The sequence below is a fragment of the Felis catus genome, chromosome B2 (genome assembly GCF_018350175.1).
Source record: "Felis catus isolate Fca126 chromosome B2, F.catus_Fca126_mat1.0, whole genome shotgun sequence".
NCBI classification, from domain to species: domain Eukaryota; kingdom Metazoa; phylum Chordata; class Mammalia; order Carnivora; family Felidae; genus Felis; species Felis catus.
In genome coordinates, this window is record NC_058372.1 from 87,877,288 (window position 1) to 87,904,350 (window position 27,063).

General features: G+C 36.4%; 1 long non-coding RNA gene across 7 annotated transcripts in view; it reads left to right on the forward strand.

The window, feature by feature from the left end:
• The window catches only part of LOC109499790, a 419,289-nt gene that overhangs the window by 104,558 nt on the left and 287,668 nt on the right, over positions 1 to 27,063 (forward strand). The window contains exon 3 of one of the 7 annotated variants that reach the window (XR_006598085.1): positions 18,624 to 18,732. The exons of 5 other annotated variants lie outside the window; for them this stretch is intronic. This is a non-coding gene — a long non-coding RNA (uncharacterized LOC109499790). Of the gene's footprint in view, positions 1 to 18,623; positions 18,733 to 23,977; positions 25,217 to 27,063 lie in introns of those variants that run through there. One more of the 7 variants, XR_002742380.2, reaches the window with a different exon arrangement.

The window sequence follows — 27,063 nt, forward strand, 5'->3', positions numbered from 1 at the left end:
GGACTATATCATGTAGGGCTTTGTAAGCTACTGGCCCTTATGAGGCAATAAAATGTAAAATTATTAGAGTTTGAGCAGGGAAGTGACAGATTTAATACCAGTTTTAAAAGAATCACTTTGGATACTGTATTGGAAAGAGGCTATAAGGCAACAAGGAAAAAGCCAAGGAGATAAGTTAAGGAGCTGGCTTGGAGAGAAAAATCAGCATTTTCTGATTGTATTTGGTGTGTGAAAGAAAGAGGGGAGTTAAGAATGACTTAAAGTACCTGGCCTGGGGAAGGAGAAGATGGGGTTGTTGTAAACTGATACAGAAAAGTTGTGAGTAAAGTAGATTTGAAGGGTAATACCAAGAGTCAGGTTAGTAAACTGAATTTGAGATGCCTAATAGACATCTAAGTGCAGATGCTGATAAACAGTTGCATATAAGAGTCTGGAGTTCATGAAAGACATCTGAGCTAAAGATAGAATATGACAGTTATTTCCATATAGATGGTAGTTAAAACCTGGATGAGATTTTGAAAGAGACTAAATGAGACTTCCAAGGAAATGAGTGTGTCTAGAGATAAGAACAAAGGACTGAGCCCTGGGACGCTCCAGCATCAAGATGTTGGGGAACAGGAGGAGAATTGGTGAAGCATTGAGAGGAGCTGTCACTGAGGCTGAAGGAAAACTAAATTTAGAGGTACTTAGTATGAGAGAAAGATTCACTGGATTAAATGCTTCTGATGGCTAAAGAAATTGATTGAGAAATAACCATTAGATTTCGTATTGTGGACATCATCTATGACTGTTAACGCCTTTTTGGTATGTGGTGAGGGAAAAGCCCGAGTGGAATAAATTTAAGAGAAAAATGGGATTAGAGATGGATTATAGATAGTTCTCTTGAGAATTTTTTGCTATGAAGTAGAAGAAGGGATCAGAAGGGAATATAGAGCTAGAAAAGTTTTTATTATTTTTAATGGAAGAAATAAGAGCATGTTTATATGACTAAGGGGGAAAATAAAAATTGATGAAGCATTTCAGAAGGGAAAATTCCAGAAGCAACAGACAAGAACTGAGATCTAGTGCAAAAGTGGAAGTGATGGCCTTAGAAATTCAAGGACTCCATCTATTTTAACAAGAAGGGAAGCAAATGCATAAGTACAGATTATGGTGGTTGGGTAGATATGATAGTGGAAGCTTAAGCAAGTTACCTTTTGTCTGTTTCTATTTTCCCAGTGGTATAGAAAGCACCATCTTTGGCTGAGAGTAGAAATGGAGGAGGAGGCGTTAGGGGTTTAAGAAGAGAGAAGTTACAAAAATAGTCACCTAGGAAGGTGTACTATTGAATGGGTAAGTGAAGTGTTGTAGGACTGCTAGAGACCAGCAGGGAACCCTTAAAGTTCATGGTCATGAATTTAAACTGCATTTAAACACTGTCTATATGGTTGTGGTGCTTTTTTCCAGTTACATCCAGCATGGCTGCAGTAGCCTTAAGAATTAGAATTTTTCTAAAAGAATACGCTGAAGGAAGAAAAGGGCAAGGAAGTCAGTGGTGTATGGAAAATGAAAGGAAAGGAGGCATTTAGACCAATGATTTCATTCCTAGCAAAATCCAAAAGGGCAGTGACTTTAGATTTTTTGCAGATCTGCAGTGAATTTCAACATATAGAATAATCTTACTGAGAAAAATAAGGAAGTGGTGACAAAATAAATGTAGGCAGGAAATGGTAAAAAAGAAAGAGACAAGGAAAACTGGAGTTATAAAGTAGCTGAACCTACTTTCAGTCACATTTGTGATCTTCTGAATGACAGTCATCCCTCTGTTGTTCCTACTTGTTTTTTACTTTGCAGCCTTTCTGTAGCTCAATACCACATTCTCAGATGGTGAATTCTGCTGTCAACAAGGATGTACTTTTATTTGAAACAGTCAACATTTCCATCTCCCCCTATGGCACTATTGCAGGCACCCATTTAAAACATGAAACAGGACTCTCCAGTAAAATATGCATGTGGACACAAGTTCAAAAGTTCAATCCCACCATGCTGCTAAAATTTAGACAGGAAAGTAGTAAAGTGCCATTCATCAGTCATTCAAATTGGGTATACTTAATGGAATTATGACAAAAGCCAATGTTCTTTTCTTTTTAAGAGTGTTGCTGTGTTAAATTGTACAGCCTTGTTAATGATATTCTACTCTTGTCATTCACTTCAGGAAATGTTACAATAAGCATTAGAATATGATTATTGTGTAATATAATATATTTTTTTGCCTCTTGCCCCATGTCAAACCAGATGCCCATTTAACTTCAGTGCTGTGACAAATAGTCACAAATCTCAATCTCTTGGTGTTCCAGGTGCTACTGAACTAGCTCAGAATACTTCATTTGTGATATCAATCCAATGGCTATAGCCAGAACACTAAAGTTTGTCAATAAGACTGCATGTACTGATTTGAAACATGACCATTGTTTTCACTTAAAAACTGGGAAGAGAAGGCTTGGCAGGGAGCCACATCCTTTCCTGGCATTACTTAGATGACCTTTAATGTGCTTGATCAGGATATGAGTCACTGTTTCTGAGAATTGGAGTTCTTGCAAAGTGGTCACCTTGTTGGAAGGGAACTGAAGATGTAATTCTTTAGTCACACCTATATGATCTCAGTGTTTGCTGTAAAGTAGACAGAAAAAAATTAAACCAAAATAAAATAATCTGAAACTTAATACTTGAGGCGATAAATATTTCCTGTTTAAACAAAGAGAAATGCTCTATAGTCAAATATAACATTATTTTTTGTTGTTGTCCCTTGTCCATAAAGAATAAAAAAAAGAATTTCCAACTATTAGTCTCTGTTCTAGCTTTTTGAACGTCTTTCTCAATTGTATGAAGTTAGGTATACTTCTGCTTGCATTCAATTATGTAAGTGTTAGAATATATAGAACCTTATCTGTCAGTGTTGCTAGCAGAATAAAAGAAGAGTAAGGAATGAAATGGAGAGTTGATGAATATTTAATAATTCTTTTAATCAGTCTCACCAAATAAACATTTCTCAGGCTGCTTTGCAAATGAGATTTCCCTATCATAGGAGCTTGCAGATATATTTTTCCTTTTCCCCAGTGAAAATATTGGGAGTCTGGTTGGACTGGTAAATGATTTTATAATCATTAATGAATTTTAATGACTGACAACTTAAAGTAAACAAAAATAATATTGAAATATGCTTTCTTGATGAAGTTGCTATCAAAATGTACATTGCATATTTTCCTAAAGTATTCACTTATTAAAGGCATAATCTTTTACATCTTGATGTTTAGTTTATATGATTCCTTATATATTCCCTAATCACTTTAACTGGCACATTTAGTAGTTGTGGAAATCAGTAAACAGCAGAGATAAATGCCAGCCATAGGACACAAGCTATAAAGATTCTTTCAGATCATGATTAGATTTGAAATGTTAATGAGTTTGCTGTGACCAGAGATGACCAAAGATGATCAGACTTCCTAAGAAGTCTAAAAATGGTAAGACTTCTTTTTTTTTTTTTAACGTTTATTTATTTTGGGGACAGAGAGAGACAGAGCATGAACGGGGGAGGGGCAGAGAGAGAGGGAGACACAGAATCAGAAACAGGCTCCAGGCTCTGAGCCATCAGCCCAGAGCCTGACGCGGGGCTCGAACTCCCGGACCGCGAGATCGTGACCTGGCTGAAGTCGGACGCTTAACCGACTGCGCCACCCAGGCGCCCCTAAAAATGATAAGACTTCTAAGAGATTTAGTGATGTGTCTTTCAGTAAAAGTAAAGAAAAATGAGCCAGGTATGCCATAGCTGAGAAAAAAAAAAGAGAATTCCATTATATAAAGTATTGTTGAAAGGCAAGGCATTATGTTACATGAAGCCAACAGCACATATCTGGAACTAACTGAATATTTTGTGGTCTGATCCACTGCCTTCAGGATCACTAGGGATGTCCTAATTGGATCTTGAGAAGTCAAAGGAAATTCTTACAGATATCCATTTGTTCTCATGGTGACCAATATTAATCCCTTATAATTTTTGCACTCGTTAGAAAATAGCTCTCCAATATGAGAGCAAAGATTTCTTCAAAGCACACTGGATTAGATTCCATAGGGTTTCTAGAAAGACACTGAAAAGGCACACTGATTTTGATATTGTTTTACTATATAGTAGTGTGTGTGTGTGTGTGTGTGTGTGTGTGAGTGTGCTCACGTGCGTGCGTAAAATAGATAATTGATTACAAAAAGACTCTTTTCACTTTTGTTTTTATGGTAACTTGTGTCATATGGAGGAAATGAGTTCTGCACATAGAAAATCAGAAGAATACCACTTCTGCATTTGGGCCACCATGTACTCTCCCTTCATAAGTAACTATGACTTACTTAATGACTTTATCTGACTTAAAAAAAAAATCAAGTACTGAGGTGCGTGGGTGGCTCAGTTGGTTAAAAGGCTGACTCTTGATTTTGGCTAAAGTCATGATCTCAATTCATGAGTTCGAGCCCCATATCTAGCTCTGTGCTGACATCACAGAGCCTGCTTGGATCCCGTGTCTGCCTCTGTCTCTGCCCCTTCCTCATGCGTGCACATGTGCACACACATGTTCTCTTTCTTTCTCTCTCTCTCTCTCTCTCTCTCTCTCTCTCTCTCTCTCTCTCTTAACAATAAACATTTAAAAATTTAAAAAAGCGGGTGCTATTGATGGTGGAGGTGGTTGGGGAGCTGTCTACAACATTTGTAAATCAAATATCACTTGCTATAAACATATCTGTTTCACAGTAGATATTTTAAATCACAGTAGCCACAACTTTTCCAAAAGGACAGTGTTTGAATCCAAATTCTACCACAAAGGAATGTAGACAGCATTTTGGGCTTAGTACTGTACTTTGACCTGAGTCATGCTAAACAGTAGCTTCCAGTTCACTATCATGGATTGGAAATATTTCTCTGAGGCCCTTTGTAAGCCAGATTGGTAAGGACTGGCAGGGATAAATCTATTGGAGAATAATTCTAAATCTTTTCCAGTACCCGTGTTCTTCTTAAATCTTCTGCAATTCTTTTCAATCTTCCAGATTCATTTTCCAGAAGTTTTCAGATGACTTTTGATTGGAAGGCTTAAAAAAAAAAAAAAACCTTTCTGGGTTTTCATCAGAAAATTACATTTACAGTTTTACTCTGAAAGTGTTTATCTATAGAATTACCCATGAGTTCATCTCCTAGGTTAGTTCCACCTTTCACCTCAATCAAGAAAAAGTCATCTTTTATGGCATAATCCAAAATCCATATACCCCAGAGAGGTGCTGACCAGTCATTGTGTGCTGTTAAGAAGGATCTGAAATTTTATCTTTTCAACAGCTAAGAATTTGAAAGATAGACAAGTTTTGCCTTCATCCTATACTAACATTTTTTTTTACAAAGCCACCTTAGCAGAGATTGAAGAGAAGCAAAGGATTATTCTCTCACTTTAAAAAATGCTCTCTATACAATCCAACTTATTTAAATATCTCTTGGCCAACTCAAAACAAAGAGGGAGACAGAGAAGACATTTTGGTTCAAAAAGGGCAATGCCTAAATAGTTACTGTAAAGAAGATTTGTTCCTAAATAAAATACTTAATCAAAGTATGAATTAATGGATATAAGAAGACAACCTTCAAAACATCTAGCTTTTTATTTTGATTATTTTAAAAATGAATAGTTGTTAAGTAAAACTAAATTTTATTGATAAAAACTGGTTCTGGAGAGGTTTTTTTATAGACTTTCTTTTAAAGCAGTTACGGTTGAGAGAAAAAATAAGTGGAAGGTACAGAGATTTCTATATACCCTCTGTCCCCCAACGTGTGCACAGCCAACATGATTGGACCATTTCTTAACAACCAGTCGACCTACATGGACATAACACTGTCACCCAAGTTCACAGTTTACATTAGAGTTCACACTTGATGTTATACATTTCTATGGGTTTTGAAAAATCCATAATGACATGTATCTACCATTTCAAAATAATGCAGAGTAGTTTCACTGCCCTAAAAATTCTCTCTGCTTTGCCTATTCACCCCTCCCTGGCACCTAGTCACTGGCACTACTAATCGTTTGGTAATTTACAATTATCTCCAGAGCACCCTGGGAGAGTCTTAAATCACCCCCATAAGCAGAGATAGAGGAGAGTCTGAAGAGAGAGGCAGGCCACTCCAGGTTGGCAACTGGCAGTTTAATAAGCAAAAGGAACTTGTATACAAAGCTTGTCTTGGGCAGCAGCAAATGAATGGATCCCTGCACCTACCTGCCAAATCTTAACTGGGTTCAGTCACATATACCATGTAAGTGTTATCAACACCACATCATTATCTCAAGGCCATGTCCTTGGAACAGCTTCTGGGAGTGGGAAAGATAAGCAGAACCCACATTTCAAAGACAAAGGATGGGGTGAGCAGCCTCTAATCATTTGGGTCTGGCTCACTTGTCAACTGGCAGTTATATATTTTCCCAACATCCTTTTACTGTCCCCACAATTGTGCCTTTTCCAGGATGTCATATAGTTGGAATCATAAAATATTAGACTTTTCAGATTGAATTCTTTCACCTAGTAATATGTACTCAACTTTCTTTCAAATCTTTTTCTGGCTTGACAGCCCATTTCCTTTTTAACACTGAATAATATTCCACTGTCTGGGTGTACCTCAATTTATTTACATATTCATTACATATTCACCTACTCAAGGACATCTTCATTGCCTCCAAGTTTTGGCAATAATAAATAAAGCTGCCATAAACATCCCTGTGCAGGTTTTTGTGTGGACATAAGTTTTCAACTCCTTTGGGTAAATATTGAGAAGCACAACTGTTGGGTTGTATGGTCAGATTATGTTTAGTTTTGTAAGAAATTTCCAAAATGTCTTCCATAGTGGCTGTACCATTTTGCATTCTCATTAGCAATGAATGAGAATTTATGTTGCTCCATATCCTCCTCAGCACTTGGTATTGTTAGTGTTTTGGATTTTGGCCATTCTAATAGATATGTTGTAGATCATTGTTGTTTAAATACATATGGTATGGAATATCTTTTCATGTGCTTATTTGCTATTTATATATCTTCTTTGGTTAGGCGCCTGTTCAAGTCTTTGGCACATTTTTAAATCAGGTTGTTTTCTTATTGTTGAATTTTAAGAGCCATTTGTATATTTTGCACAATAGTTCTTTCTCAGAAATGTGATGTGCAAATATTTTTTCCCAATCTGTTGCTTGTCTTATTCCCTTGACAGGGCCTATCACAAAGGAGTTGTTTTAATTTTAATTAGGTCATTATCAATTCCTTCTTTCATGAATCATTCCTTTAGTGTTATATCTAAAGTCATCACCATACCTGAGGTTATTGAGGTTTTCTCCTATGTTATCTTGGAGTTTTATAGTTTTGCATTTTATATTTAGGTCTATAATGCAATTTGAGTTAATTTTTGTTAAGGGTATAGGTCTATGTCTGGATTAAGTTTTTTTACATGTGGATTTCTATATATATTATTGAATTCGATTTGTCAGTATTATGTGAGGGATTTTAATCTGTGCTAATGAATAATACAGTCTTATAATTTTCTTTTCTTGTAAAAAGATCTTTTCTTGTAAAAAAAATTTCTCTAGTGCTGGTTTTAGAGTAATGTTGGTCTCATAGGATGAGTTAGGAAATATCCTTTTGTTTCTAGCCCCTGGAAGAGACTGTAGGAAATTGGTATAATTTCTTTTTTAAATGTTTATAGAATTCACCAGTGAACTCCTCTGGACTTCATGCTTCCTGTTTGGGAAGGATATTAATTACTGATTCAATTTCTTTAATTAATTTAGGTCTGTTCACATTGTTATTTCTTCTTTTGTCAGTTTTGGCAGATTGTGTCTTTCAAAGAATTGGTCCATTTCATTTAGGTTATCCAGTTTGGGAACATAGAGTTGTTCATAATAGTCCTTTATTATTTTTTGATATGATAGGATCAATAGTAATAGCCCCCTTTCCTTTCTGATACTACTAATTTGTTTCTTCTTCCCTCCCCCCCCACCCCCCCCCCCCCGGTTACCCTGGTGAGAGGACTTATAATTTATTTATTTATTTTTTCAAAGAATTGCCTTTTGGTTTTGTTGATTTTCTCCATTGATTTATTCCTTTCAACGTCCTTGATTCATGTTCTAATTTTTAATTATTTCTTTTTCTTCTTTTTTTTTAATGCTTTATTTATTTTTGAGACAGAGACAGAGCATGAGCAGGGGAGGGGCAGAGAGAGAGGGAGACACAGAATCCAAAGCAGGCTCCAGGCTCCGAGCTGTCAGCACAGAGCTTGATGCGGGGTTTGAACCCACGAACTACGAGATTGTGACCTGAGCTGATGTCAGATCTTAACCAACATAGCCACCGACACAGGTTTAGTGGTTTTTTTTTTTTTTTAGCATTTATTTATTTTTGAGAGACAGAGAGAGACAGAGTGTGAGTGGAGAAGAGGCAGAGGGAGAGGGAGACACAGAATCCCAAGCAGGGTCCAGGCTCTGAGCTGTCAGCACAGAGCCCGACGCAGGGCTCAAACTTCTTAGCCGTGAGATCATGACCTGAGCCGAAGTCGGACGCTCAACCAACTGAGCCACCCAGGCACCCCTCTTTTTCTTCTTTTTTAATGGTTTATTTATTTATTTTGAGATAGAGAAAGTGAGTGAGTGTGTGCAGGAGGGAAGGAGAGAGAAGGATGGAGAGAGAGAATCCCAAGTAGGCTCCACGCTGTCAGTGCCAGAGCCTGATACAGGGCTCGTAACTCATGAACCGTGAGATCATGACCTGAGCTGAAACCAAGATTCTGATGCTGAACCAATTGAGCCACCCAGGTGCCCCGTATTTTTTTATTCTTCTTATTTTAGAATTAATTTGCTCTTATTTTTCTAGTTTCCTACATTGGAAGCTTAGTTTATTGATTTTAGATAGTTCTTGTTTTCTAATACATACATTCAATGCTATGACCTTCCCTCGAAATAATGTTTTCACTGCATCCCACAAATTTTGATAGGTTGTAGTTTAATTTTTATTTAGTTATAAATATTTTATAATTTCTTTTGATCTTACTTGACTCATGTGTTCTTTAGAAGTGTGCTGTTTATTTTCCACATATATTGGGATTTGCCAGCTACTTTTCTGTTTACTGATTTCTAGTTTAATTCCATTGTAGTCTAAAAGCAGACATTGTATGATTTTTATTCTTTTAGATTTGTTAAAGTATGCTTTATGACCCAGAATGTGGTCTGTCTTCTTGAATGATCCTTGTAAGTCTGAGAAGAATGTATAATCTGCTGCTGTTAGATGAAGTAGTCTGTGTATGTCAGTTATATCTGATTGTTGGCATTGTTGAACTCAACTATATCCTTACATATTTTCTGTCTGCTAGACATGTCCATTTATGGTAGAGAGTTAAAGTCTCCAACTATGATAGTAGATTCATTTATTTCTCCTTGAAATTGTGTCATTTGTTGCCTCACATATTTTGATGCTCTTACATATTTTGATGCATAGATGTTAAGAATTATTACGTCTTTATTGCTGACCCCTTTAACATTATTTAATGTTCCTCTTTACCCCAGATAACTTTCTTTGCTCTGAAATTAGTTCTATCTGAAATTAATGTAACTACACCTGCTTTCTTTTGATTAGCGTTCAAATTAGTGTGTCTTTCTCCATTCATTTACTTTAAATCTATGTGTGTTTCTACTTTTAAAGTGGGTTTCCTATAGAAAACATATCATTGGATATAATTTTATGATCCTTTATGAAAATATTTTGTCTTTTATTGTTGTATTTAGACCATTGAACTTTAAAGTTCAAATTGATATGGTTGTAACAATATCTACCATATATTTTACTGTTTTTTTTTATTTCTTGCCTTTGTTCTTTCCTCCTATTTTTGTCTTCCACTATTTTTCTGACTTTTGTGGTTTCAAAATGAACATTTGAAATTATTCAATTTTCTCTCCTTTTAGACAGTTATACTTTTTTTTGCTTTTTTTTGGTGATTCACCTATAATTTGCAGTATATATTTACAAATAATCGAAGTCGACTTTCAAATGACACTATATCGTATACAGGATGTATATATATGTATACACACACACACACACACACACACACACACACAGAGTTGACCTTTGAAAAACATAGGTTTAAACTGTGTGGTCCCTTTCACTTTGATTTTTTACATTACAGTACTATAAATGTATTTTCTTTTACTTATGATTTTCTAGATAGCATTTTCTTCTCTCTAGCTTACTTTACCATAAGAATACAGTATATAACATATATATCATGCAAAATCTATGTTAGTTGATTGTTTTTGTTATTGGTAAGGCTTCCAGTCAATAGTAAGCGGTACTGGTTAAGTTTTTGAGGATTCCAAAGTTATACACAGATTTTTAACTGAATGGGGATTGGTGCCCCTAACCCCCAAGTTGTTCAGGGGTCAATGTATACAATATATATATTTATACACATGAACACAAATATATAATATGTATACATAGTAAACACATTGTTGCTACTATTATTTTAAACAAACTGTTATCTGTTAAATCAATTAAGGACTTGAGAAGTAAGTGCTTTTATTTTATTTTCACTTATTCCTTTGATCCTCTTCATGTTCTCTATTTTTTTTTTTGATATTTCTGATCTATATAATTTTCCTTCTCTCTCAATAACTTGTTTTACACTTCTTACAAGGCAGGTCTACTGGCAATAAATTTCTCAATTTTTGTTTGCCTGAGAAAATATTTCTTCTTCACTTTTGAAAGATCATTTCTCAGGGTACAGAATTGTAGGTTGGTGGGTTTTTTTTTCTCTCAACACTTTAAATATTTCACTCTCATTGCTTGCATGGTTTCTGAGGTGAAGCCAGATATAATTCTTATCTTAGCTTCCCTATAAGTAAGGTGTTTTAGTCCTGTGGCTTCTTTCAGTGGTTTTTTTTTTTTTTTTAATATTTGATTTTCTGGAGTTGTATATGAAGTGTCTAGGTGAATTTCCTGAGCATTTATCCTGCTTGATGTTCTCTGAGCTTCCCAGTTCTGTGTTTTGGTATCTAACATTAATTCGAGGGGGGGGAATCTCAGTAATTATTGCCTCAGGTATTGCTTTTGGTCCTTTCTCTGTTTATTCTCCTGTTGGGATTCCCAATATGTGTATGTTACATTTTCTGTAGTTATCCTACAGTCCTTGGGTATTTTGTTCTTTTTTTTTTTTGTCTTTTTTCTCCTTACTTTTCAGTTTTGAAAATTTCTATTGAGATATCCTCAAGATGAGAGATTTTTTCCCTCATCCATGTCCAGTCTACTAAAGAGCTCACAGAGTTATTTTTTCATTTCTATTATAGTGTCTCTTTTACCTCCAGGATTTCTTTTTGATTCTTTCTTAAAATTTCCATCTCTTTGCTTACATTGCCTATCTGTTCTTACATGCTCTCTACTTTATCATATCTACTTTTAGTCATAGTTGTTTTAAATTTCCAGTCTGTTTCCAATACCCTGGACATATTTGAGTCTGTTTCTGTGCTTGCTGTATCTTATCAAACCATGTGGGGTTTTTGCCTTTTATTATATCTTATAATTTTCTATAAGTGAACATTAATTAAAAGGAACTGCAATAAATGGACCTTTAGTAATGTATTGGTAAACTGTCCTATAGTTCTGTGAATAATAAACCTATGCCTCTGGCCTGTGAACTTCACAAGTACTTCTCAGTTTTCCTGCACCATTAGGTGGGACAGGTGGGCCAACATGGGATGGAGGTGGGCATTTTTCTCCTTCCAGGTTGGTTAGGCTCTGAAAAAAATCCCAGTTATTTATGGTCTCAGAAAACAGGTTTTTTGTGTTTTTTTTTTTTTTTTTCAGAGCAGACCTTGTGAAGAACAGAATGCTCTGGCATATTTCAAAATGATTCCTTTTTCCCTATCCTTGCCAGAAAGTAGAGGGGAGTTTTTCCTAATATTTATTATGAGGACCTGGTAGAGTTCCTGAAGGTAAAACTCATGAAGCTGGGGGGCTTTCTTTGGACTAGATCTCCCTGGAGTTTTTAACTCTCAGACTTACCCACACTGAGTTTCCAGCAATTTGTCAATTTAAAGTTTAGATTTCCTGTCCTTGGGTCCTGCAGAGGTTCCCGCTCAGGGGTTTCTGCTACAGTAAGTTGTGATTCATCTCTGTCTCTAATTTGGGGAACAGTGGTTTGCTCTGTGACCTCATTTCTCTGATGAATCCAAGAATGATTATTGATTTTTCAGTTTGATTATCTTTTTACTTGTTGTTTGGACAGAGTGATGATTTCCATTACATGCTAGACTGGAAGCTAGAATTCCCAACTAACTTTTTAAAATCCAATTTTTTTTCTTAAAATAAGATTAAAATCTAGTAGGAGTATTTTTGAAATATTAAATATAAGTGATAAGTACCCCTTTTGTTCTACAACTCCCTTAAAAGAGTAGTCCTTCATAAATGCATCACCCTTTTTCATGTACATTTTGCATTTTTTAAACAATCTCTTTATTTAAAAAAAGTTAATGTTGTTTTTATTTTTGAGAGAGAGAGACAGATTATGAGCAGGAAAGGGCAGAGAGAGAGGCAGACACAGAATCGAAAGCAGGCTCCAGGCTCCAAGCTGTCAGCATAGAGCCTGACATGGGACTTGAACCCACAAACCATGAATCAACCTGAGCCAGAGTCAGTTGCTCAACCAACTGAGCCATCCAGGCACCCCTTAACCTTCCCTTTATTTAGAGGTTATCCAAGATTAATGAAGGCAACTAGGGCTACGAAGAGGCTTGGATGGGCATGCTGATAAATCCCCACTCTCTCTTTGGAGCTAATTCTCTTTGTGTGGGAGGGGGAATTTCTGGTATGAAAATTTCTACTTACAGGGTAACACTTTTTCCATCTTTTGTCAGTTATTAAAATATTTAGTGCTTCATTGGTTAATCCCATAAATCTTCCTGAATTTATATACATTTTGGAGTATCACTCAAATATTGTCAATGGACCATGATTTAGTCTAATATTCTTTAATGAGTTTTATATACCTTGTGAAGATATGTTCTACTAATGACACTCAGAAAGTGAAAGATGTTGTATATTTGAATAGTTTCTTATGCAGCATAGGCTTTCTGGATAAACCATTTCACTGGGAGATGGTATAGCTTGATGGCCAAGAGCCCATTTTCAGTAAGCAGACCTTTATTAATCATATTATGACTCAGTTTCCTCAAGCAGGACTTATATAGAAACCACTCATTCTAATGATTTAAAATCTTATTTGTAGAGTGTTCAAAATAGTGTCAGGTATGTAGCAAGTGATTAATGGATACTAATTATCAATAACCAAGACAGTAATATGGTTATAGTCAGGTTGGTAGGAAACTGGAGGCAAAACATATGAATTAACCTGATATCTTGGGCCTAGAAAGATGGAGCTCTTAGATATTGATTTATTCAGCAAATATTTATTATGTGTCAGACACAGTATTCCATGCTGGGGTTATAAATAACTGTGATATAATTTGATTGTTTTAAAAGAGACACATAAAATCTACTCTGGAAGCACTGTGCAGGGATTAATTAATTCTGTCTAGGAGAGTCACAGACGACTTCACAGAGGAAAAAGGCATTGGAATTAGGTCTCTAGAGATGTGTAGGAATTAGCTAAGGAAAGAATGACAAAAAGATAAAAAGAGACTTTCCAGGGAGATAGCACAGTGTGAACAAGAGAATGAGGCATGAAAGTGCCTGGGGTATTAAGGAAATAATGGATAGTCTTTCCTGACTGGTTGGCAGAGTATAGAAGGGAAATGTTAAGCAATGAGTCTGGAAAAATCAGTTGAGGACACACCATGAAGGACTTCTAATACTTTGCAAAATACTTTAAGTTATACTGAAAACAATAAGAAGCTAATTGAGAGTCCCACATGTATTGTTCTGCTCAATCACTCATTAATGTATTCATTCCTTCAAGGAGTACTTATTGAACAGTTAGTAAGCACCTGTCCCATTCTAGGCACTGGGAATTGAGCAGTAAGCAAAAGGCAAAATGCCTTTCCTTTATAGTCCTCACACCTAGTATAAAATAGCAGACAATGAGCAAAAATATAAAATAAAATAAAACAGTTATCAAAGGCAATAAATGCTAATGTGAAAAATAAATCTGAGAAGAGAGATAGGCAATGTTGAAGGTAAAGCTGCAATTTTACATACGACAGCCAAAGAAGGTATTGGTTAAAAGGTAACATGTGAGCCAAACCTGAAGGAGGAAGGAAATGACCCGTGTGGATGTCTGGAGAGAACAGCAAATGGGAAGGCACTGAGATAAAAATGTGCCTGATATGGCCAAGGAGCAGCAAGAAGTATTGCTGGAGCAGAGTAATCAAGGGAGAAAGAAGTAAAACATAAGGCAGAAAGATGATAGAGAAGAGAGGTAACAAATGAAGATCACAAAGGACCTTGTGGGCCATTTTTAGAATTACACTTTAGTCTGTGCAGAGAATGACGTGACCTGACTTCTATTTTAAAAGAATCACTCTGACTGCTATGCAGAGAATAAGCAAGTATGCGGGGGAGGTGAAGGGTAGAATTATGGAGGAGAGTCAAGAGACTGCTGGAAAAATCAGGCAAGAAAGGATAATGGTGTTGGTGGTAGTTGTAGAGAAGGTGACAAGAGAAAATGATCTGGAAATATTTTAGAGTAAAAGCCAATGGGGTTTCATAATGGCTTAACTTGACTGTGAGGCATTAGAGAAAGTCTCCATCTTGGCTTGACAGTTTTCAGCCACTTGCCACAGTCTTAAGGACAACTTTGGGTGTTTCACTGCAAATCAGTATGTGGAAACAGGCTATATATAATACAAATTTTTAAAATATAATACAAATGCAAGTAAAAACATTTAAAAATATGAAGTTCATAAATTACTTACAGTAATAATACTCATTAAACTGTGCTTCATTTCCTCTAAGAGGTAACTAAAATCTTGTTAGGAATTCTGTACTATTTTTCCCTTGATATAGGATTCTGCATTCTCTCGCCTTGGTGAAAGTCATATAATCTATTTCAAGAAGATAATTTTTCTCCCCTGATGAGGATACAATTGTGGCAAAATTATAGACACTCTTTCATTTACTAAGGAGCACATTCATCTCAGTAGACTTAGACTGGGTTACACCTAGGGGCAAATCCAAGTTTTAAGACTCCTGAAGTTTACAGTGAGAAGCCTTCTTTAGGGAAATATACATAATTATATTTTTAGTGCTCCTCCCAGAACCTTGGCATACACCTGTATAAATGAGGACCTAAATTATGCTTCTTTAGTGACAAAATAAGCCTGATTTTGTAGTATCAGTTCCCCAATTCACCAAAGACTAATCTTAGTCTGATCACTTCACAGGATCCATGAGCCCTGGGGTCAGAAAGTGCTCTGATCTGAGCTGGTCTATGATTTTGAAAGAAAATTGTTGTGCAGTGTAAGGGCATTTTGCTATTATAGGTTATAAATCAGGATTCTTCAAAATTGCTTTCTTGTCATTTTCCTATTCTTAAATAAGCATCCTTTGATATGGAATTATTTTTAGAACATTATCTTTCCATGAAATGAAAATTACTTTCACATACTCTCTTCAAATGAAAAACTGACATGCTTTTCAATTTGGGCATGCTTTCCAACTTTTAAACTTTCCAATCTCTAAATTTATTAAATATCCATGTATGTAGTAAGTGTTCAAAAAACAAAACACTACTGAGAAATTACATTTTACTATCAGCAGACTCTCCATGTCTTTTCTTTTCTTTTCATGGAGTTGCATGCGCTTACAACACAGGAACTCATATGGGGCAAATTAGTATCCCTAAAGCACCAGATAAGTTCTTGCTTCCTATGAAGTGGTGACTCACGGGTGGCTGCAGACTTTTGTGGTTTCCATCAAGAAATGCTGCTGAGGCTCTTCATCTGTATGCATCACTGAAAAATATTTTTACCATTGATTTTCCTCTGGCATTGATTTACCACCTGACGCCATCAATAATGAGGTTTGTGAGCTGATTTCTTAGGCTGTCTGGGAATTTTTAAAAATTTCTTTCTCTCCTCTTTCTTCTTTCTTTCTTTCTTTCTTTCTTTCTTTCTTTCTTTCTTTTCTGGCAGAAGAGTTGCTGGTAGTAAGTAGTAAAGCAGGAAGAACAACTGATCATTTGAACTTGAAAATTTGCAGATAACCAGTCGATTCTACTAAGTCATTTCTCCCAGTCCTTTCCCCCTTCCCTCTTATTACCTATCGTTTTATTACTTGATGGGAAGCCTTCCATCGGTTGGCCTTCTGAGTATTGCTGTTTTTCAGTTTGGTATGCATTGGAATGCAAATTAAATGGGACAATTATCTGTGGTAAAGTGTTTTCTTGATGCTTGGAAGAATGCTTTTTCTTTTGCTTCCCTTAAAAATTTGAAGGCATCTAAAAAGCTGATTCAACTCAAGTACTTAGTGAAAAACCAATTCTGTAAACTATGCCACTTTCATTTATTGAAGTTAGCCCATGTTTGGGCCTAAAGGGAGAATTTTCTGAAACACATGTCTATTTCACTGTGGCAGAATGCTTTCCTTTACAAAACAATAATATGGTGAAAAAGTAGAAAGTAGATAGTCAGCATTCCCACATCCCTTGTAAAATAAAATGAAAATGCAGATACCCTTCTGTCAAGGTCTGATCCTGGACCAAATTATATACCAAAATTTGACAAAGCACGTTCTGGGAGATATATATTCATTATTATGCATGAACTTAACTAAATATTGATCACTCTGAGTGAAACAGATGGAAACAGCCATTTTTTCTGGGTTTCAGATATTGAATTATGAGAAGTCAGGGGAAAAATTCTCACTGACAGGTCAAGACAAAATAATTTAAAAAGATAAGAAAGGATATGATTTTATGTACAATATATCTATTTAAAAATAATTCACTTTTTTTTTGTCTCCATACATTTTTGAAGACTTCAACCATAATAGATGACTTTTATTGAAAACATAGTTTAGACATGAAGAATTCCTAGTATTTCACCCTTTTATGAAGAATGCATATAACCATCTATTTCAATTAATTATATGTACTTACATCAAAATATTTTTTACATATTCATTTTATCTTTTAATTAGTTATAAATTTAACAACTTGGGGCACTTGGGTGGCTCAGTGAGTTAAGTGTCCAACTTCGGCTAGGTCATGATCTCGTGGTTTGTGAGTTTGAGCCCCACATCGTCAGTGGGGAGCCTGCTTGGGATTCTCTCTTTCTCCCATTCTCTGTCTGCCCCTCCCCTACTTGTGTATGCTGTCTCTCTCTCAAAAATAAATAAATAAACTTAAAAAAATTAACAACTTAACATTTGTTTAGACTGTGTACTTTCTTTTTTTTATTTTAATTTTTTTTAACATTTATTTATTTTTGAGACAGATAGAGGCAGAGCATGAACGGGGGAGGGGCAGAGAGAGAGGGAGACATAGAATCAGAAGCAGGCTCCAGGCTCTGAACCATCAGCCCAGAGCCTGACGTGGGGCTCGAACTCACGGACCACGAGATCGTGACCTGAGCTGAAGTCGGACGCTTAACCGACTGAGCCACCCAGGCGCCCCTAGACTGTGTACTTTCATATGTAATTTCATATGGAACATACATCTGCATCACCCATGTGAAAGATCCCTGGAACTGCATAACACACAACTTGGACAACTCTCTCCTATGGCCCTGATATCCTCAGAAGCAAGATTGATAAGACATTGATATTTAAATACTTGATTTCATTAAAGACTGCTAGATTGTTCTCTCAACCAGCATGTGCCCTCCTAACAACATTTAATACTATCCTATTCTGTAGTTTGGGACAGCATTTAATGTTATCTTTCTGGCATTTGCCATTCATGTGAACCTGTATCATGTAGTCCTCTCCTTATTTGAAGTTACTGTTTTTCTCTGATACTAGAACCTAGCCACCTTTTATCTCCCCAGTGTTTTCTCACAGTGTCATATTAAGTTCCAGGATTCACCATCATCCCTGTTCCTTCTGAGACTTCTCCTGGGTACGGTTTAGAGGAAGAAAATGGACCTATTGAGCTAACTCTAGATCACCATTGTTTTGGAAACATGCATTGTCCAGTATGTATGTGTATGTGTATATACAAATATTAAATTTGAATCTGCTTGAGTGATCTTATTGTTTAATCAAGCTGTGTTTTTTAATCTACCTCAGTTCTATTTCAAAAGGAATCACCTGTTTTGAGTGTAGTGAATATCTTCTGCATTCTTCTGAGTCCCTTTATGTATTTTTTTAGGTTTGTTTATTTTGAGGAAGAGAGAGAGAGCACGTGCATGTATATGTGAGTGGGGAGAGGCAGAGAGAGAAAGAGACAGAGAGAGAGAAAGAGAGAGAGAAAGAGAATCCCAAGCAGGCTCTGTGCTGTCAGTACAGAGCCCAACACAGTGCTCGAACTCACAAACCATGAGATCATGACCTGAGCCAAAAATTAAGAGTCAGATGCTCAACCAACAGAGCCATCCAAGTGCCTGTGAGCCTCCTTAGATGTGTTGCTTTCTTTTGTGTAGGTATTGACTCTCAGATCCAACTTCTGGGATGCAATGAGCAGCAACAATCCCACTATCGAAGATAGATACTGTAACCAGTTGGTTTGTCAAGTGGTCATCCCCTCTCAAGGTAACAGGAAAAAGCATCTCTACACCATTTGTCTGGAAAGACTAAGGCTCTCCCAGCCTCTGCTGCAGCAAATATTTAGTGTTCCCTGTCAACATCCTTCTGGCATAGAGGCCAATTTGATCATCCTTGCAGATATGCTCATGGAGGATTCCCTGCCCACTCTCTCACAGATTTACACATTGCTGAACACCAAGCAGCAGTAAGAGGGAGAGAAAATTTAAGAAGGAAGGTACAACAAGGTCAAATTCTGAAAGAATTTTTTTTAGAAAGCAATATGAAAATTCAAAAAAATATCTTTGAAGTTTGTTTGGCATTTTGGAAGTGATTCATACTCTTTCTATAGTAATGTCATAAGATTTTAGAATAAAGAAAAAGGTACTAGAATGAAGATATAGAAACTGCTAACAAGAACTGTTCTTCCTATGGAATTTCTGATAAAAATGATAGGTATAAAAAATGCAGATGGCTAGAGGTAGGCATAGGGTCAGGGGTCAAGAGATGTTTTTAATTTTATTGATAGGCAATTTTGAATATGTTATACAGATGGAGGTAGGAGACAGAGCACTTGGAAATACACGAGAGGCAGGGAGTGCCAAGAACACATAGTTCTGAGGTTAGTGGGAGGAAGTCATAATAACTAAGGTGAAAGAATCCATCTTAAACTGAATAAAAGACACTTCTGAGACAGCTGGGAATGAAGTCAGAGTAAGTAAAATTGCAAAGAAATTTATGGATATGGTGGCAAGAAATTGAGGAAATCACATACAGTCCGTTTTCTCAGTAAAGTATGAGGCAGGGTCATTGACAAAGAGAAATGAAGATTTACAGTGGGTGAAGCAATGATGTGCTGGTGCTGCCCAGTAGAGCTAATTGTTCAATTTTCAGGAATTTTGCCAGCCAGTTGTTAAACATGCCCATTATTATAGTGTAAATTACATAAATTTACAGTTAAACAAATTACATTGAAACAAAGGTAATACTCAACATTTATCACTTCTTAATTATTTTACTACACTTTACTATTATCAATGAACTTGAGGTTATTTTTATCTATTTTGTCTGAGAACAAATATAATATTGTATCTGGTGGAAATACCACAGAAGATAGGCTGTTTAGAATACATTCCTTCCTCACCGTTTAGTGATGTCAAATAGTACCTTGAAGTGCGCCACACTGGGAGTATTTGCGTATTGAAAATCAGCACATGCTATAGATTAGGGCTTTTTTTGTTTGTTTTGTTTTTCAAAGAGTTGTTGATTGATTACATAGTGGCACACATCATTAGTACAGCTTTTGAGGATAACAGCATTTTGAAGGGGCACTCTGAGGAACAGGAAACAGTTGACAACCGATTGATAAAGGAGGACCAAAATCCACTGAGCTGGGTTGAAGTTAGGGAATACATTTTAAAGGCAACATATCCCACAAGCAACCCAGGTGTAAAAACAGCAAAAGTGTTGGGTTGAATCCTTGAGTGCAGTGTCTGGGGTAAATGGGTAGGAGAGCTTGAATGGGAGCATCTTGAGGGCTCAGCCAGTTATAAAGAGTAGTGAATGCAAGAGGAAGCTGGGAGACAAGGGTGGTAGTATGGAACCGGAAAACTTAATGGAAGCCCATATGGTGTTAAAATGATGTAGAGGAAAGGTAAAAAGGATGCAGCATTGTAGTGAAAAAGCAGGATTTGGGTATTTATTATTTTAGTTAGAGTCATTTCCAGCCCCTGGGTGTGATGGTGCTTATGAGTTTATTCAAGTTATCATGATCATAGATGTAGTGGGATTAGCAGAAGAGTCACAAGTTTAGATTGCTGAATCTAGTTGATCATATGGGCTGATGATCCATCCACCATGGATGATGGCAGGAATTGGAGTGAAGAACTGAGAATGATTTGGAGTTGGAGTGGAGAAATGAGAATGATGCTGAAATCAGATGGAGAGCAGCTTTGAGCTGGATCAAATAGCTCTGAGTTCCTTGTATGCAGGAAACTCATTCAGCGAGAACTGCTTCTGTGGAAATAGACAGATAGGGGTACTTTACCAGCCACTGTCACCCTTAGGGGCAATAGCTGCTGTGGATGTAGATAGTACATTGGAATGTATAAGGAAAATATATGTATGTTTTTATAAATATATATTACATATATATTATATATAAATATACAAATAAACTTTAAAATATATATATACACTGTATATTAAAACATATATATATACTATATTTTAAAACACACACATACATATATATATGTATATTGTATATATGTATGTATATATATATAATTTATTTTGAGAGAGAGAGAGAGAGAGATCGAGAATGAATCCCAAGCAGGCTGTAAGCAGTTAGCACAGAGCCTGACGTGGGGCCCGAACTCACAAACTATAAGATCATGACCTGAGCTGAAATCAAGACCGGGCCCTTAAGCTACTGAGCCACCCAGGCACTCCTAAAGAAAATGTATTTTAATGTAAAAACCTTTTTAATGTTTTTCAAAATATGATTTGCTTATAGCCTTTCTGATAAAATTGATCTACAGTTGTGCTAATGGGTTGGGGACAGTGGCAAGGATGTCTTATTTTAAAAAGATTTACTTTTTCTAACCTGCTCATTCCCCACCTCTTCAGGCCACTGCAGAGGGACTTTTTTCTTTTGCTCTTTTGCATGTTCATAAACAATTAAGACAATACTCCACTTCTTTTTCTCTCTCAAATTCTTAAGCATTTTCAAGTTCTTGTTATTATGGCATACTTTCCAGAATTTATTTTAGTATTTGTTATGTTTCATTCCTTTTACTATTCCCTCTAGGTGTCATTTTCCTCTACCACCTTTACTAAGGGCATCATATTGAGTTCTGTAAAGCATTAGCACTCAATTTTGCCTTTCATTTTTTATACAAAGAGCATATATAAAAGATCATTTTATCCTTTAGTATTGCTTCCTCTTATAGAAGTTTTAGCCATTATTTTTGCCAATGTTTTGAAAATAGACACTTAGCTCATATTTCTTAATGATGGACTCTTCAAAATGTGGGTGACATCATTGAACATGTATATTTGTAATAATAAATTTTCCAAAAATTTCTATGTAAATCTCTTGCTTGGTGCTACTCAACAGGGAATCAAAACTCAGCAGTATAACAACAGATTATTTTTTTCTACGTTTTCTCATTCATTATAAATATAGCCATAGTTTTAACAAGGACCAATGGCTTAACCCAAAGGATTGATCTGGGACCCTTTGATAGGTCAGTACATGCATATCAAGGACACCTATTCCTCAAATCTCATTAGCAAAGTGTTTCTTACACAAGGCTATACAAAGATGGAGTAGAAAAGCATCCTTGAGTGTGTGTGTGTGCGCACGTGTATGATTTTGTAAGAAATAATTTCTCTCTTTTACACACACACTCAAAATCAATTTTATTCTCTACCTGAAGGTAAACGCTTATCTGATTATTTAGTCATTCATATTTCTATGTCTTTTTGTGTAATCTTTTACCATTGCTATCTGAAAAGAGTGGGAGTTTTGATAAGCTATCAGAAAAAGCAGGTAGTAACTTTAAAATCCAGGAGAGTGTGGGGTGCCTGCGTAGCTCAGGCAGTTGAGCCTCCGACTCTTGGTTTTGGCCTAGGTCATGATCTCACAGTTCGTGAGTTTGAACCCCATGTTGGGCTCTGCGCTGACAATGCCTAGCCTGCTTAGGAGTCTCTCTCTCTCTCTCTCTCTCTCTCTCTCTCTCTCTCTCCCTCTCTTCTGCTTGCGCTCTCTCTCAAAATGAATAGACTTATTTTTTTTTTAATCCAGGAAAGTCTGAATGAATACTTTGGGAAACTTGGGCATCAACACAGTGCTGGGTGCGTCCAAGCTGATGGTTTCACTCCCATAATTATGGGAGGTAGTTTGATGTAGTAAAAATGGTAACAGAATTGGGTATTCCACAGTCATGAGTTTCATCTTGGCTTTGCCTTACTCTATGAACTTTGGCAAGGTATTTAGTATTTCTAAATCTCAGATAAGATCTAGGATTTGGAAATAATAGTATTTGTCTCAACTGTTTTGGAAAGGATTATATGAGATATTCTGTTAAAAAGACTTACATGTAGCTGATGTACAGTACGTCTTCAATAAATATGGGTTCCCATGTCTCTAGTGCCTAGGAAGTAAAAGATTGCTTTGCTTTGCAATGATCTATCAAGATGCTAAAATGTTATAGCATCTATATGTATAATTTTAAAAATTGGACTAAACTAAAACCTTGAAACTTAGTGTTTACAATTCAGATTTCTTTTTTTTAATTTTTTTTAATGTTTATTTATTTTTGAGAGACAGAGCGTGGGGGAGGAGCAGAGAGAGAGGGAGACACAGAATCTGAAGCAGGCTCCAGGCTCTGAGCTGTCAGCAGAGAGCCCGATGCGGGGCTCGAACTCACGAACCGTGAGATCATGACCTGAGCTGAAGTTGGATGCTTACCGACTGAGCCACCCAGGCGCCCCTACAATTCAGATTTCTTAAAAGCACGTGTGAATTTTTTTTAAACATTTATTCATTTTGGGGGGACACCTGGTTGGCTCAGTTGGTTAAGAGTCTGGTTCAGCTCAGGTCATGATCTCACCACTCGGGGGTTCAGGCCCTGCGTTGGGCTCTGTGCTGATAGCTCAGAGCCTGGAGTCTGCTTCAGATTCTGTGTCTCCCTCTCTTTCTGCCCATCCCCTACTTGTACTCTGTCTCTCTGTCTCTCTATCTCTCTCTCTCAAATAAAATTAAAACATTAAAAAATTTAAACATTTATTCATTTTTCAGAGACACATAGAAACAGATCACAAGCGGCAGTGGGACAGAGAAAGGGGAAGACCCAGAATCCAAAGCAGGCTCCAGGTTCTGAGCTTTCAGCACAGAGCCCCACATGGGGCTCGAACTCAGGAACCCTGAGATCATGGCCTGAGCCAAAGTCACACTTAACCAACTGAGCCACCCAGGTGCCCCAAAAGCACATGTGAAGTTTAAGAAATACCTACACAAAGTATGAGTGAAAAAGAAAAATTACACTCTGAAATTCTAATATTCTAGTGACATAGCCATTACAGATGAATTGGTAATATATTTTTCTTATGAAGCATTTGCTGCTTTATTCTTATCCTTGGGAAAATATTCAATTATCTTCATCAAATCATTAAATTATAGATTTTTATTTTTGAATCTTAGTTTTTAAATTGTAAAATATTTCATTGCTTCAAGATTATCACTTTTAATCTTAATAACCTAATAACTGTCATTGATCTTATTAAAATATTTTACTTTCCACTCTGCTAGATTAAAATCTTAATGGGGTGTAATAAAGTATTTTTCCTTTTGTTTCAAAGACCTACTAAGATAATAATCATGTACTATTGGTCAATTTAATGTTATTGGAGATGATTTTTTATACATGTTGTATATTATATGTGCTCTTTCCATCAAATCATGCTTTGGTATGGGTGTTATATCTAAGTGATGAATCACTGGTTTTCCTCCTGCAGCCAAGACTACACTTTATGCTTTCTAACTTGAGAATTAAAAAAAAATCAGAATTTACACATAACTGATGACACAGTAACACTTTTCGAGAAGTAGAGAGAAAACACATACATTAACTTTTCAGTAAAATAAATCATAATTTAAACTTTTAGGTTTCACATTATTTTGTTCAAAAAAATGAACATTAATTACAATGTTTTATAGGAAAATTTACCATGCCCTCTATATAAGTAAACTAGCCCTTAGAAGCCAGACATATTTGGAACGTGGTTCAAGATGGTGGCATTTGTTTTGAACTCACCTCCATCTATAGACACAATAAATTTACATTTATATATGGAATAATTTCCTCTGAAAAAGATCTAAAAATTTGATGAACAGAGCCTCCACAACAAAGAATAAAGGGACAACATGGAAATGAATAGGAGGAGTGACACAGTCTTGCCAGACAAAAACAAAAATCCACTTTAGGCACAATGATCTACAGTTGGAGGGATATCAAAAATATGGAACTTTACCCTAGGAAGTGAGGAGTATATACACACATCAGGTACTCAACCCCTAGATCCTTTGCAGGAGATGTGAGCTCCCAAAACGCCTAGATTTGAGAAGCAACAGGATTACATCTAGGAAATCCATAGAACTAATAGAAAACAAAGAATCTGCCCTTAAAGGGCTCCTGTACAGACTTACTTGCTACAGGACCCAACATAAACACACCAGTTTAAAAGGAACTAAACCATATGTGGAAATCACTTCCTGATCTTAAAACATCTGGTGGGGAGTAAAGAATTTGTTGGGACTTTTTCTAAGGATAGAGACCATTTTTGCAATCTCATTCTAACTTTCTAATACCAATGCTTGCAGGTGCTCTTTTGGAACTCTTCTTCTAACCTGTTAGGACAAAAGGATGTGTCCCACTGAAGGCCTTATTCTCCCATATGCCACAGTCACCTACCACAGCCTAGCTGGGTGAGAGCCTTTCCTGCCCCCAAGCTGCAGCTTTAGACTCACTAGAGCAGGCAGTATGCACAGCTCAGACAAGGGATGCCCCTGAATGCCTGGCTCTGGTGATAGTACTTTTGAGCCCCATGAGACGTCTCCTACAGGAAGTCATTCCTTCAAAACTAGGAGAAGTAGATTATTTGCCAAATATATAGAAAGAGGCAAAATGAGGAGACAGATGAATGTGTTCCAAATGAACAAAACAAAACCTCAGAAAAAGATCTTAATGAAGCAGAGATAAGCAATTTACCTGATAAAGTGTTCAAAGTAATGGTCTTAAAGATGCCTACTGAACTTGGGAGAAGAATGGATAAATGAAGTGAGAACTTTAAAAAAAGAGAGAGACAAAAAATATAAGAAAGTACCTGAAGAATATAATAACTGACCTGAAAAACACACTAGCGGGATTCACCAGCAGATTGGATGAAAGAGAAGAAAGATCAGCAAGCTGGAAGACAGAACAAAAGATCTCACCCAGACAGAGCAGCAAAAAGAAAAACTAATTCCTTTAATTTATTGTTTTTTAAAATGTTTATTTATTTTTGAGAGAATGAAAATGCAACTGGGGAGGGACAAAAAGAGGGGGACATAGGATTTGAATGTGGGGTTCAAACTCACAAACTGCGAGATAATGACCTGAGCCAAAGTTGGATCCTCAACCGAATGAGCCACCCAGGCACCCCCAGAAAAAATAATTTTAAAAAGTGAAGATGCTTTAAGGGAGCTTTGGGGTAACATCAAGCAAAATAGCGTTCACATTATAGAGGATCCAGAAGGAGGGAGAAAGAAAGGGGGAAGAAAAAGTGTTTGAAGAAATAATGGCTGAAAACTTCCTAAACCTGGGGAAAGAAACAGACATACAAGTCCAGGAATTCCAAAGAATTTCAAATAAGAGGAACCCAAAGAGATCTACACCAAGCTGCATTATAATTAAAATGGTAAAAGTTAAAGTACACAGATAATCTCAAAAGTGGCAAGAGAAAAACAATTTGTTACATTCAAAGGAAACTCCATAAAACTACTAGCAGATTTTTCAGCAGAAACTTTACAGGCCATTGGGGAGTGGCATAACATGTTCAAAGTGCCTAAAGGAAAAAACTTCCAACAAGATTCTGACCAACAAGGTTATTATTCAGAATTGAAGGGGGCACCACACACAAAAGTAAATTCAAAATGGATTCAAAACTTAAATGTGAGACAGGAAACCACCAAAATCCTAGGGGACTATACAGGCAGTAACCTTTTTGATATCAGCTATAGCAACTTCTGACTAGATATGTCCTCTGAGGTAAGGGAAACAACACAAAAATAAACTATTGGGAATTCATCAAGATAAAAAGCTTCTGTACAGCAAAGGAAAATCAACAAAACTAAAAGGCAATCTACAGAATGGGAGAAGATATTTGAAAATGACATATCTGATAAAGGGTTAGTATCCAAAATATGTAAAGAACTTATAAAACTCAACACTGCCCCCCAAAATAATCTAGCTAAAAAATGGGCAGTAGATATGAACAAACATTTTTCCAAAGAAGACATACAGATGGGTAACAGACACATGAAAAGATGCTCAACATTGCTCATCATCAGAGAAATACAAATCAAAACTACAATGAGCCATCACTTCACACCAGTCAGAATCGCTAAAATTAACAACACAGGAAACAACAGGTTTTGGTGATGATGTGGAGAAAGGGGAACCCTTTTACACTGTTGGTGGAAATGCAAACTGGTGCAGCCACTCTAGAAAACAGTATGGAGGTTCCTCAAAAAATTAAAAACAGAACTGCCCTAAAACCCAGCCATTGCACTAC